Raw genomic sequence first — 15,767 nt, 5'->3', positions numbered from 1 at the left:
GGTGTGGGTGTGGGGTTTTGATTTGTGGGAGTGGGTTTTGAGTTGTGGTGGTGCAGTGGCGGCATGGGGCTGTGGTTGTGGCTAGGTATTGATCTTGCATGGGGCCGTGGTTATGGAGACAACGCCGGTGGAGGCATGGAGATCAGCTTCCGATGGGTTTTGATGGGGGTTCTGAATGGATTTTTCTTTGATTTTTTGTGGGTTTCTTTGCATGGTGGTGGTGGGTGTGTTGTTGTCGTGGTGGTGTCTCTGGTTGTGGTGGCAAAGGTAGGTTTCATTTGTTTGGATTTTTGCCGTGGGGTGGTGGCGTGGCCATGGGTTGGTTTGGGTATGTTCTTTGTGGTGGTGGTGGTAGTAGATGGTTGCAGATTTGGGTTTTTGATTTCATTTGGGTTTTGATATATATTATTTTATTATTTAGATATATTATTTTAATGAGTAGAATAGGAAAATAAAAGTTTGGGATGCTGGAGGTATTGTAAAATGGAATAATATAAATGATAAAGTGGATTTTTGAGATGGTAAAATAGAGTAAAGTAGCATTCTTTGATGCTGATGCTCTAACAATAAATTCAAGTTCACTTAAACCCAACAACACCCAAACTCAAAGTAACAATTTTTCAATAATAGAACCACGAAAACAAAAGGGAAACTATAAAGAAGTTACCTGAGTTGCCCAGATAGCAACGAGTGGAACCCAAATGGGAATAGAGAAAACCCATCTCTCAATCGCCCAAGCAAGCAATATTAGAGCAACCTTGAAAAGAATCATAGGCAAATTTGAATTTTATTTTTTAAAACAAGTCAGAATCACAGGAAAATCGGATTGACTTAACCTGAGCTGGAAAAAAAAATTATCAAGTCATAGTTCAACCCATTTTTACCTCGGGTAAAATACTTGGGTTCAAATAAGGTAATTTCTATTGGTTAGGCTGTTTGGGTTGGGTTATTGGGTTCAATTTTGGGGCTGCGTTTATTTTCTTAATAAAAAAGACATATGGCTCCACGTGGTAGTCCAATAAGGAAAAAAAAAATATAAATAAATAAAATGTCTATTAACCGTATCAATATTTTTCACCTATTATTTAACGATATGAACTATTTTAATAAACAACACCAAAAAGTTAGAATGTTAGAGACTAAATTAATACAGTTCAAATGCTAGAGACCAAAATAATAATTTTACACTACAAACAAGTACTCTCAAACTTAAATTCATTTCTACTTTCCTTTATTTGAGGCAAATTTGACTTCACAACTCACTTCACAGTCAACTTAGCCCTTTCCTGCCTGAAATTTAAACTGTTCAGTAATACCAAGATATGCCATAAGAAGCCACACATGAGTTAGAAGCTCTCCACCTTGGGTGAGCTGTTGAGCATGTTGATTCAATTGACAATGACTAGCAGCATAACCCAGCATTTCAACTCACACATGACAAATAAAGTCTCACTTGTTTTCAATACATAGCAAGGAATGAGCAAGTTTATGTGCTTTGGGAAGCAATAACATTTTTTTTTTCTTGTTGCTCCCTTTTTGGAGGAATATTTTTGACATTGAGTAATTTTTTACAAGCAATTTCTTCTTTGCAACCAAAAGTTCTGCCAGCATTATCCTCATTGAAATTGTAGAAAAATTCAATGGCCTCAGCTCGTGTGTCATGAAACCTGATATGTCCAATCCCATTGGGCAGCATGAGGGGGCAAAATACAAGAAGATACAGCATATAGTTGGATAACAGCTGGCTAGTGTGACGGTAATCTTTACAATCATCCAAGTCTTGCTCCTGATCATTAGAATAGAAACACAGATTTGTTGCAATATGCCAGAGCAGAATGCTTTCATCAAATTCTACCTCAATTGCACCTTTGATTGTGTCTCTATCTCCTTTACTGATATTATCAAGAGATTCTGCATTTTGAAACACCCAGTCATCCCTGTAAGAACATAATTTCTTCCCATCATACATAGCTGATTCTAATTTGTGTTGAAGCTGGTCGAGGATCACTTGTTTCAAGTGTACTGGAAGAACTTTTCTTGAGTACCTGTGCCGATGCTTCTCCAATAATCCATGAATGCATAGGACCTTTTGGATACATTTCCAAAGAAAGGATGAGACCTTCATGATAAAACTTCTCTTGACAGGAATATCTTGAAGGCTAATGCTTATTATGTTGTACTGTTGCATGGTATTACACCACCTCTTCCTTTTAGTAAGTAGAAATGACAAAATGCCCTTATGTAAGAGATTACGCTTACTCAGCCATAGCATTGTCCAGTCAGAGCACAGTTGAAATATAAGTGCGTAGAGCTCAGGGATGATTGCTTCAGTTAGCAATACATAAGTGAGAATCACGTACACTCTTGAGTAATCATGCTTTCGGTGATCAAGAAGGCCATGGATACAGAACTAATTGATAAGAAATTGATGCAACGGAGACTGATGCAGCAGAGAGTGAAGCAACCAGAGAAGCCATCCATCACAAATGAATAAAGCACGACTGCTTTTGAGTGGAACACATCATAGATGAATCCAAGCTCGATTTCAATCATTTTGAAAGTGTCTTCTGATGATGCATTCTTGACGATGATTCGGCTGTTCTCAATATCATGGAAGTCAACGATGACATCCGCCAACAACTGCTTGAAAATTTTGAAGTAATTGTAGGCGTTCTGTAAAATGTCTGCATTTTCAAGAGGATCGTTAACAGGCACGTTGAATTGCAAACCTAACACATAGGTGGGAGACTTCTTTGACATGCGATAACTTGGGTGCGTCATGGACTCTCTGAAGTGTTCGCTGCTCGCATGCCTCAGAACCCCTATCCTCTCTCCAGACTTGATTATCCCAGCAACAAAGATTGGAATAGCAAGAAAATTTAATGGAATACTGGTCCAGCACCTAAGTACGACATAGACAGTTGTAGTCACTTGGGTGACTAGCGTTAGTGCATGCCTGCGCCACATCTCGTTGTCTTCCAAGGAGTATGCAGTAATGCTGTCAGGGCCTCCAAGGTGCAAGAGAAGAAATGGAGCCTAGAATGCTGTAATTACAAGGTCTGGATTCACAGAGTTTCCTGCATTGTTGGAAAGCACACTAAGCGACACTGTCACAGCCCACTCTGCTGACAAGTAGGTCAGCCATAGAAGAGTGCTGAGCTTCTTACTAGCTGAATTCTTCCTCATGTTGCCAGTAAAGATGAGGATGCTTTGGAGTCCAAGGCTAAACAAAACGAGAGCACGGATCTCCAGTAGGCTCCACAATTTACTCACACTTGGGGGGATGATCTGCATGGTTTTCCTCCTATTTGTGAAGATCAAACTGCTAAAAATTTGCAAATGTACCAAAGTTTAAACGTGGAATTAGAGGGTAAAGAGAGAAAAAAGCAAAGAAATTAAGATTGCTTTATTCATTTTCTAGCTTACTATAAAATTTACTCTTTTGAAGTACATTATAAAGAGGCCAATGTGTGAAATGGCACATATTAATTAGTAATCTTACTAGTTGTTAACGAGGGAGGGTGGGGAGCTCTCTCCAAGACTCCGACTAAGGTAAGGATACGAGGTTGACTTGCAAACTTTGTTTTCTATGGATGGGTTGTCTTATATTTTGCATTGATTTCAAGGTTTTTTCTTTTTCCTTAGTAAACTGAACCTTTTTTGTCGTAATGCTGGCTGGTCTATCCGGTGCAGGGACTTTAGGAAATCTATGCAACTCTGGTGTATTACTTAGAATAAAATATTAATACTTAATTTTGGGAATGGAAAGTCTGACAAATGTAACGTGCGTCTGCATAACTGGGAAAATCAAATTGGTCTTAGTTGTTGCTGACGAATGTAGGGTAGTTGGAGAATCACTACTTATTCCACGACCATTTTGCAGATTCTATCGTGATAAATTGTAAGTGGTTAATTATTGATTTTAGAAGAGAGAAATCAAAATTAATAAATGCTCTGCTTGATTATTATTGAAAACCTGATTAGCTTATATACATTGAGTCACTAACACATTAACAAACTTAACAAACCATTCTACTAATAACTAACTCAAATATCACATGATCAGCATGTGATGACTTAAACAGTAATAATAGTAAACATAAAACTATAGTAGCACAGTAGTGGCATTTAAACAACTTGCAGCTTGTACCAAACTTGACAGTACTTCTTCAATACTCCCCCTCAAGATGGAGCATATATGTTACTCATGCCCATCTTGCAGAGCAAGTTGCTAAACTCTTGATGACTCAGAGGCTTTGTAAGCAAGTTTGCCAATTGATGCTTAGTTGAGACATGAAAGGTTATGACTAGACCCTCATGTATCTTCTCCCTCAAAAAATGGCAATCCGGCTCTATATGCTTAGTCCTCTCATGATAGACAGGGTTATCTACAATGTGGATTGCAGCTTTACTATCACAGTATAGAAGAGCAGGTTGATCATGATTGATTGACAAGTCTTTAAGCAAGCCTTTTAGCCATACAAACTCACTAACAACAGCAACCATAGACCTGTACTCTGATTCAGCAGAAGACCTAGACACAATGTGCTGCTTTTTGGACTTCTAGGAAATTAAGGACTCACCCAAAAATACAAAAAATCCAGTGATAGATCTCCTTGTATCAGGACAGCTAGCCCAATCCGCATCATAGTAACCTTTCAAGTGCAAATCTAAGATTGCTGAGAAAAAGAGACCTTGTCCAGGTGTTCCTTTTAGATACTTAAGAATCTTGTTAGCTACTTGTTGGTGTGGCTGTCTAGGCTGTGCAAGAAACGGACTAAGTTGATGCACACTGTAAGCACTATTTGGTTTGGTCAATGTCAAATGTAACATATTCCCAACAAGTCTCCTATACTGAGAAGGATCTGTTAACAATTCTCCATGATAGTTTGATAGCTTGGTTGCTAACTATCCATTCTCTGCTAGAAGCTCTAGAACATACTTTATTTGGCAAACACTTATGCCTATGGAAGATCGAGCCACCTCTAATCCTAGAAAGTATTTCAAAGGACCAAGATCCTTTAGTCTAAACTGATCATGAAGAAATTGCTTGAACTCTAAAACAGTTTCAAGGTTGTTGCTAGCCATCAAAATATCATCAACATGCACTAAGATAACAACGATTACATCATTATGAACTCTTGTAAACATGGAGTGGTCAGATTTGGACTGAGTAAATCCATGGTTGATGATTGTGGTTGAGAGCTTCGAAAACCATTGTCTGCTGGCCTGCTTCTATCCATACAAGGACTTGGTGAGTTTGCAGACTAAATCAAGCTCCCCCTTGCTACCAAAACCAGGTGGAGGTAGCATACATACTTCCTCATCAAGGTCTCCATGCAAAAAAGCATTACTGACATCCAACTAAACCAAATGCCAATCAAGAGCAGCTGTAACAGCCAGTAGAGTCCTAACAGTGACAAACTTCACAACTAGACTGAAAGTTTCATAGTAGTCTAAACCCTTCTGTTGAGTGTACCCTTTTGCCACCAGTCTAGCCTTGAATCTCTCAACACTCCCATCAGCTTTATGCTTGACTTTATACATCCATTTGCAACCTATAGGAACCTTACCAGCTGGTAAAGGTGTAAGCTATCAAGTATTGTTGATTTCAAGTGCATGTATCTCATCAAACATTGCTGCCTACCACCTAAGATCTTTTGCAGCCTCAACATAGGACTTGGGCTCAGCACAAATAGAAAGAGCAGTAGTGAAAGCTCTATGAGTGGTAGATAGCCTATCATAGCAAAGGACAGATTCAATAGGAAAAGGAGTAGTAGGTAAGGGTGGGGGGTTGGCTGAGGCAAGCTGATAGTGGAAATCTTGAAGGTAAGAAGGTGCTTTGTGAGGTCTTGAGGAACATCTGGGTGCTGGTGGAGTAGGATTAAGAGGCTCAGGGACAGGTTGTACAGGTTGGTCAGGGACAGGGTCAGGTGTGACTAGATTAGGATCGGGATTGACATGTTGGTCAGGTATAGCATGTGGAGAATGGATAGTGGGCTCAGGTATGTGGGGTGTATGGGTGTCAATCACTAGTTTGAAAACATCCAATGGTAAAACATCAATATTAAAAGTGGGAGGGAATTAGAAGCATTGTTAAGATGAAAACCCATGGAATGAAAGGGAAAAATATGCTCATGGAAGACAACATCTCTGGACAAGAAAACGGACTTGGTTTCAAGATTGAACAATTTATATCCCTTGACACCATATGGATAACCAAAAAAGACACAGGGAGAGGCTCTAGGATCAAATTTAGATCTATTCCTAGAGAGAGTAGATGCAAAACACAGACAACCTAGGACCTTAAGGTGAGAGTAAGAAAGAACAGTACACAAAAGGATTTCATAGGGGGTTTTATTATTCAACAAAGGGCTAGGCAATCTATTAATAAGATAGACTGCTGTAAGGATGCAGTCTCCTCAGAACTTTAGAGGTAGATTAGCTTGAAACCTAAGGGCTCGAGCAACACTCAGTATATGATGGTGTTTCCTTTTAATAACTGAGTTTTGTTGAGGTGTATTTACACAACTTAGTTGATATAAGGTACCCTTGGAAGAGAAAAATTGAGGCATATGAAATTCAGGACCATTGTCTGATCTCAAGGATTTAATTTTGATATGAAATTGAGTCTCAACAAAAGAAAAGAAAGACTAAATAATAGTTCTAGCATTAGATTTGAGTTTCAGCAAATACACCCAAGTACATCTACTACAATCATCAACAATGGTTAGAAAGTATTTAAAACCATTAATAGAAGGAACAGAAAAAGGTCTCCAGATATCACAATGAACAAGATCAAAGATGGAAGAAAAAATGTTATTCTTATTAGGAAAAGGAAGTCTTTTTTTTTTTGGCTAAGGGACAAACAGTGCTAATAGGAAACTCTTTATCACAGAATGTTACATTAGGAATTATTGAGCTAATCAAGTGCAGTCTAGATGAAGAAGGATGACCCATTCTATTATGCCACAAAATAGAGTTTGATACATTGAAGTTATTACATGAGACAAGACTACAATCAGTAGCAATAGAGGAAGGAGAGTAAACACTAGGATGTGAGAGGACAGTGGGCATGAAATTGGAAAATTGAATTGGGATAGAAAGATTTGCAGAGTTGGTTTGCTGTAGAATGTACAGGTCACCATGCTTTCTACTCAAACCAATCGTCTTCCACTAGAGGAAGTCCTGTATAAAACAGAATTGAGATAGAAAAATGTAGCTACACCTTAGATATTGTGTTAACTTACTAATAGAGATAAGATTGAATGAAAAGGAAGGAACACACAACACATTTTCAAGAATCAAATCACATGATAATTGCACTTGACCAACATGAGTGACTAAGACAAATTCACCATTAGGAAGTTTTACAGAGATGTGAGCTACAAAAGTGATTTTGGTAAGATATGAAATGGAATGAACCATGTGGTCAGTAGCACCACTATTAAATAATCCATTCACTAGGTAAAAGGGCAGGTGGAATGACAAGATTAGAAGAAAAAATTGAGTGATCTAAGTTGGTGGAGGAATGCAAGCAAAGAGGCATGGAAGTAATAGAGTCTAGGAATTCAAGTTCAACTAAACTGTCAATATTAGATATTGGTAAAGTACCTGTAGTGTGAAAAATACAAGATGGTAAGGATTTGGTTATAGGAGCAGTTTGACTGATGAGTGTGGCAGCTTGGTGAGTTCCAAGAGAAGAATCTTGATTGCCTTGTGATACCAAGGTATGGGCCTGCAATATGGACATGAGTTGGTGACACAGAGAAGAAGTAAGAGCCATTGTAGTCAACTCCTCCATACTATCTACATCATCCAGTTTGGAACCCAATGAAACTTGATTGGTTGAGTGCCCATTTCCTTTGTTCTTATACCCAAGACAGTAACCATGAATCCATTTGTCCACCATATGCCCAAGTATTCCACACTGTGAACAAACTGGCCTTCCCTTTTTACCATTAGACTTGTTGGTATAGTTACCCTTGTTAGATGAGGTATTAGAACCTCTAGAGAAGAGAGCAGCAGATTCAACTACAATGGCATTAGAACCAACTCTTCTTTGCTTCTCTTCTTGAGTGATGAGAGAGAAGACTTGATTCAGTGAAGGCAAGGGCTTCATCAGAAGGATCTGTTCCCTAACAGTTGCAAAAGATTCATTAAGCCCTATCAGGAAGTTCAAAGTACACTCCTCTTCTTGATACTCAACTCGAGCAGCCATTGAACCACAAGTGCAAATACCACAAGAACATGAAGGAATTGGCTTATAATTGACCAATTCATCCCAGATTACCTTGAACCTTGTGTAATAACTACTCATAGAGAGATTACCTTGAGAGAGAGTACTCACCATTCTTCGAAGTTCAAGAACCCTAGGGCCATTGCTTTGAAAGAATCGATTTTTGAGATCTGTCCAAACTTCTTGTGCATTATTCAAGTAAATCACACTTGAAATCAGATCCTTGAACATTGAATTGATCAACCAAGAGAGAACCATTCTGTTGCATTTTTTCCAAGTAGGGAAAATTGGATTTGAAGAACTTGTTGGAGCTTTAATGGTGCCATCAACAAAATCTGTCTTGTTCCTTGGAATCAAGAGCATAAATGATAGATTGGCTCCAAGTAGCATAGTTCTCTTTAGTAAGAGGCTGATTAACCAGAATTAAGCCAGGATTCTCACTACTATGCAAAAAATAGGGACTAGATGGTTTTTCCCAAGCAGGCATAGAGGTTTGAGAAATAGATGATACAAAATCTGTATTGGCAGCTATAGAAGCCATTAGAGAAGCTTGAACTAGATTTTACAGTGAACTTAGTTTCAAGAATCAGAGAAAAACGTGAGCAGAGAATTAAAGAAACATTGCAAGAGGGATCAATGAAAGAAAAGGAACTACAGAGTGAAAAGAAAGCTTCAAGAAAAAACTCAACAATTGAGGATGAGTTAGGAATCCATGGAATGCACCGAGCCAACTCCCTCTAATACCATATTGATTTTAGAAGAGAGAAAACAGAATGAATAAATGCTCTGCTTGATTATTATTGAAAACCCGATTAGCTTCTATACATTGAGTCACAAACATATTAAAAAACTTAACAAACCAGTCTACTAATAACTAACTTAAATATCACATGAACAGCACGTGATGACTTAAACAGTAATAACAGTAAACATAAAACTACAGTAGCACAGTAGTGGCATTTAAACGACTTGTAGCTTGCACCAAACTTGATTGGTACTTCTTCAATATTAATCATCACTTATACATGTACTTACTATTTTTTCTTCACTAATCGTACTTTGTTATGTCATAGTGTTATAAAATGTTTAAAAATGTTTTATAAACTAGTACCCTTAGGATATCTGTTAGTATTTCTGTAAATGTAAAAGACACATTAATTAGTAATACATTTTTCAAAAACTAATTTACAGCTTAATTTATTGAATAATTATATATATATATATATATATATATATTTCAAAAATATATTCAAATTGTACACATGTTCAAAAAACTACATACAACCACAATAAATTCGTACTTATAAGTCAATAAATCACTTTTTTTTTTTTTTTTTTGGTTGTTGTTGAAATCATTCACATGTATTTTATCTTTTGAAAAGTATGCATCACACACTATAATTGAATATTTATTAATTTTTAACATATGCGTACTCGGCGATTAACATAACTCTAATTAGTTATCTTACTTGTTACTAACGTTGGAGTTCTCTTTAGATTTGAAGGTGGCTCACACTAGTAGACTAACAACTTTCCCTGGTCATAAATCATAATCCTCTAAAAAAAAAAAAAAAAGGTGGTTATGAGTTCCCCAGATGGAATCAACCTCCTTCTCAATTAGGGTACTCCACACCAGTTGTGGGAATAGAAATTTTTTCTAGGAGGCAAGCTAAATATAATAAGGTTTTAAGTAAATTATTTAAGTGTGAAAAAAGATTTTAAGTGGGAAAATCGTGTATTGATAAACCTATTTTTTGTGTTGCTAGATTCTAATTCTACTGATTTATTGTGACTCAAGGGTTGTTGATTTCATTTTTGCAACTAAAAGGTAAGTGGTATTTACTAATTTTGGGAGGGTTTTCCCAAAATAATTTTGATTATCAAATTATTCTTATATCAAAGAAATATGTTGATATTATATAAATGTATTGAAATCCTATAAATATTTGATGTGTACATTGTATGGAAAGGTTGTCTACTTTTTATATGAAAAACTTGTGGGACAACCTAAATTTATTCAAATTTGTATGTGTGGAGAAATCTTTGTATTTTTTGAGTATTATGATGGGATTATTTGTTGTGAGCATCTTGAAATTTGTTTTAAATCTTATGGCAAGTCATGATTAAAAGCTCAGTGTTGTTTTTAGTTCTTAGCAAGGGACAATCATACTGTAACTAGTTCTTAGCAAGAAACGGTCCCAGAAAAGGGGATGGGACACATTTGGTAGCTCCTTAGTAAGGGAATGCACATTTAGGTTCCAAAGGAACCACCCTTAAGAATAGGGATGAAAAGGGAGTTCTAGTCCTAAAAGGGGACAGAATAGGGCATAAACGTTGACCATGAAAAATTCCTAGGAAATTATTTGTATAATGGAGTGGTAAATTATAATGGCACACAACACAATGAAATTTTTATATGAAATATTTGATGTTAAAATATTTATGGGTTGAAAGTTATAATTTTGTTGTATGAATTATTTATTTAAAATAATTTTGTCCCCACACCCTAATGTTAGTGAATTCCACTTATTAAGTTATCTCACCCTCCTTTTTATTCCCCATTACAAATATATTAGAGGCAGGGGCGGAGCTATAGCAGGTCTTAGGGGGCCACGGCCCCCCCCCCCCCCCCCCCCCCCCCCAAAAAAAAATTATCTTTTATTATGTGTAAGTATTAAAATTTTAAATATTTAGCTACAAAAATAGAAGTTGGCCCCCCAAAATGTTTGAGTTAGTCCAATGATGCTCTTAAAAACCAATAGAATTTATCAATTAGTCTAGTAGTTATAGAGATAAGGTAATTTTTTTTAATTCATTTTTTTTATACATGTTTAATATCAAACTAGATTGCTCTTGTACAAGTTGGGCCCCCCAAATGTTTGAGTTAGTCTAATGATGCTCTTAAAAACTAATAGACTCTGTCAATTAGTCTAGTAGTTATAGAGACGAGATAGTTTTTGTTTTTTCTAATTTGTTTTGTATACAAGTTTAATATCTTTGTATAGTATTGGAGTTTAAAAGATAATAAATTCCCTAAAAAATTATCTTGCGAATATACATATGTGAAAATTGTTAATTTTGTTCACAATATATTTATAAATTATAACCTACTCTAGTATCAAAATATTAATGTTTATATTTGTGTATGTGCATTTAGGCATATGTATGATTGTTTATCCTGACTCAAGACTAATATATTAGTAAAAAAAATTGGCCCCCCCCAAACAAAAAATCCTGACTTCTCACCTAATTAGAGGGATCATTGGAGTAGAGATTCTTGGAAGACAACAATTGCAAGTTATATTGTGGAACTAAGGATTTTATTATTTTTATTTTGTGGTATTAAATATTGTATTGGAGAATTATTTTGAGGATTTTTTTTTAATCTTTGGTGGGATTAGAGCTCTGACAATTGTGTTGAGATTTTAAGTTGTTGGTTGCATTTATTTAATATTTTTATAGATTATTTAGATTGAATAGACTTTTATTATTTATAATTTTGGGGTGTTACAATTTGTTTGTAGAGTTTTTATTTAAATATTAATTTGTATTTTAGACAATATAATTCTTTCATTTGCCTTCGATATATATGATACCAATGCAATCCAAACAGTTACATATGCAACATTGAATATAATTTCATATAATATTTGGATGTATGATTTTAAAATTTAATAGGCAAATTGCTAATACCAATAATGGTTGATTGTGGCTTATTTATGTGGGCTAGGTGGGCCTACTAGATTTACAATCAACCATTGCATATTTACACAATAACCCGAAGCCTATTTCAGGTCAAACTCATATTAGATTTAACAAAAATGCCTGATCCCCTCGTCTTTGTTCTAAGTATTGAATTTTGAGTTGAGAAAAAACCACACCTCCATGATCCATCCCCACACTTGTTCACTCTCATTAGCTCTGCCATTGATTCTGCTCAAATTTATTATACTTGTTCTACCCTTATTATTCTTCAAGATTCAGTAATGATCACCTTTTGAACAATGTAATGGTTTCTTCGTTTTCATTAAAGCCACTGTGAACTTTGAAGAAGTTCAGCGTGGCGTCGTGAGCAAACATGGCCACTTTCTTTGTAATTTATAAGCAATTTTATGCCCATGTTGTACCTGGTGTCAGTCAATTGTTTCATGCTCATGTTCGTCCTCGACTCCGTGCTGTTTCCATTCTATATTTATCCATAGTCCTTGGGCTTGCGTACTTGGCTATTATCTTCTTTAGTTACAGAAGGTTACGACTGTTGCAGGAGCAGCACAAGTGGCTTAGAATGGAACGTAAGTTTTTGAATGCTCTCATAAAAGATGTTGAATACGTTTCAGAATTGGGGAAAAAAATAGATAAGAAATCCCATCAACTTTGGGATTCACAACTGAGACCGGGAGCAACAGTACAACTAGGTGATGTTGAGAAAGAATTGGTAAATTCAATCGAAGCTGTGGTTTGCAAAGCAAAGTCTATCTCCGAAACCTACTAGAAACTGAGTAGAAGAAGGCAATTTCTGAGGTGGGTTTGTAAGCGACTAAATTTCTAGTTTGAAATAAATCAAATAAGTAAAATAGTTTCACAAATGCAAATTTGTATTGATGATTGTGTGGTATAATTCTCTGAAATTACAAAAGAGTAATCCTTTGATTCGATCTCATTGCAAGACTTATTGATTGGATTTTTGGTAATGTGATTTTGACTTGAACACAAAATATCCATCGATTTGGCTGAGCGATGGATCAAAGATTGCTGAAACGGAATTACAATGAATCTCTGGCTATGAGCTTGTTAGAAATCCTTTGTTCTTCACGTTCTTCGTGTGTTCTTCGTCTTCGAAGGTTTATGGTGAAAGTTCTTCGGGGTTTTAGAAGCTGGATCCATAGAGCTTCACTGATTTGTGATTTATTCATGTTTTCAAACACTTTAGGCTTGATTCCCGCAAACTTTAAGATCTAGGCAGATAGTTTGGATGATTCTACTTCGAATGTTCTTTGATTTTGGGGTTGAAGTTCTTAATGCTCTTGAAGGCTTTGAGGCTTAATTCTTGCAAAACTTTTTCACTTCTGAATCTGGGTCCTCCTAAATGTCTTAGGAAGGCTTCTATTTATAGGAGTTTGGAGGTGGGTGAGCAACACGTGGCGGAGTCCAATTCGTGACACATGTCACAGCTTGATTGGTCTGCTTATGTCATTGCTTGCACGTGCTCAACTGGTTGTGTCATCGCTTACACATACGCTGATGCGTGATTGGTTTTTGCATGACACTTGGCAAATTTCCGTTGGCTTCTGAATAGTGATAGCAAAACCTAGCAGCAATACATGGTGCTTTGTAATTGGTTGTATTTTGTGGATTTGTTAATGTGACGTGTCAGCTTGTGATAGGTCGGGAATTTTCCCTCTCTATAAATGCCCCCTCGAGACTCATTCATGTACACAGTTTCGGAGTGTGGTGTGGGAATGAGTTTCGAAAATAGATCTTTACATTTGACTCTTTAAGTGAAGTAGTTGAAGGTGGTGGAGCTTTCAACAAGATGAGATAATTTCTGAAAAGTAGACCCACCCATATGAAAGGCTTTGATAAGACCGAAAAGGGGTCTGCGAGTATTTGAATGTACTCGCATGATGGAGCCTTCTCAGTAGAGGTTAAGTTGAAGTAATTTCAAAATAGTGTTCTATGGTATTTGAAGTGGGTTGGTGAGAAGGAAAGTTATTTGCAAGAAGTTGGATGTACTTGCAAAATTGACTCATTTCAACAGAGGTTAAGTTGAGGTAATTTCAGGAGAGTATTTTGGATCGTTGGCGATGATCATAGGGTGTAGAAGATGGGGAAGACGAGAGAATGATGGCTGGGTATAGCATGCAGAGTCATGAGGCTAACCTCGTGCTTTTAAGAAGTCCAGGCAAAGTAATTTCCGAAGAATATACTTTGGATTACAACGAGGACATGTGGGAAAGTGGTTGAATGTGCATGTGTCATTGTTTCACTCAGGTTAAGTTGAGGTAATTTTAGAAGCTTATGGATTCTAGGGATGTTGGTATTGGTGGTGAAGAAGACGGGGATGAAGCAAAGCGAATGGGTGAAACATACGCCACCATGGTGCTAGCCCTGTATGTTGGGGACCATCTGGTGTAGATGTTTATGGGAAGTAGACCTTTGGATATAGGACTGACTGCATACTGAATGAGGTTCGATGGCAAGTAGTAGAATATGCATGCATGATGGGACCATGCCGACGGACGTTAAGTTGAAGTAATTTCAGAAGAGTACCTTCTTAATTCTTCAAACTAATTTTAAGTTAGAGTAATTCCAGAAAATGAGTTTTGAGGTACTAGCAACGATGACCTTTGGGTCCCATGGTAGTAGGGACATGGAAGAAGGCTTTGGTGACCATTTACTGACACCAAAGGCTGAATTCTGATGAGCAGATGCCTTGGAGGTTGTTTTTAGTATTGGATGGAAGAAAATTTGTAGGATACCCCAACACTTTTTTACCATCTTCACCTACTGCCACTTGTTGGAAAAGTACAGAAAAATGAAAGATGGAGCTAACTTGAGATTTTGGTCTTAAAAACCAGCCAAGTTGATGTTTGTTCCGAACCACTGCTTTTGCTGGAAGACTAAGCAATTGGAGAGAGACTATAGGAGCCCTGAGGTTAGGAACAGGTGTGTTTGCTGGACTTGGATTTCCTGGCCAACCAAGTCCGAGGAAGCATGGAACCTCAATGCAGACCTTGTTACGAGTAATTTTATGGACAAATGTGGTCATTAAGGGAAAAAACAAAATTTGTTTGGATCTCAAAACTGTAATGATGTTGTAAATAGGGTTTCTACCGAACCATGAGAGGGTTGATCTCAAACTGATTATGAAGCAATATCGGTTGCTAGGTGTTAAGAATGATGAGGCCATAGTGAGAAATGGTTATGAAAAGGAGGACTTGAAAATCTGAAAGAAGCAAATCTTCATTTCATGATTCAGTGTTTTTTTTTTTTTTTTGATGAGTTTTTGATGAACCCAGCCCTTCTATTTATAGTAGAGAGACGAAGAAAGGTAGATAGGTAGCTGAGAATGGTAGTTGAGAATTTTTGGTGAGAACGGTAGATGGAAACGGTAGGCACCGAACGAGAACGGTAGGTTGAAGACTGGTAGGCAACGAATGGGAATGGTAGGTTGAACTAATGACCTAGTGTAATTTCAAGTTCCAACACACTTGTGATAGTTCATTTGTATTTTGAAAGGGAAGCCTTGATGAAGTCTGGAGAATAACCTTAAGGGAATTCAGACCAAGTGGATGAATCTCAAATTTTGATCTTGGAAGCTTAAGTTTTGGACACTGCTAGTACTTTAGAAAAGTAGGTCAGATTGGTGGTTTCCAAGCCATGAAAAACTAATCAAGACAAGTCTGGCTTGAAAATCTTGACTTTAGGTTGACTCCAACACAAAAGTCAACTACCTTGGAATCGAGTCATTTGTGCAATTTCCAAGTCTCAAATGATGGAACGGACTCCAAAATCGGAATGTACACGA

Source organism: Quercus lobata, chromosome 5 (assembly GCF_001633185.2).
Source record: "Quercus lobata isolate SW786 chromosome 5, ValleyOak3.0 Primary Assembly, whole genome shotgun sequence".
Classification (NCBI taxonomy): Eukaryota; Viridiplantae; Streptophyta; class Magnoliopsida; order Fagales; family Fagaceae; genus Quercus; species Quercus lobata.
The sequence above is the reverse complement of the archived record's forward strand: the minus strand, read 5'-3'. Positions refer to the sequence as shown.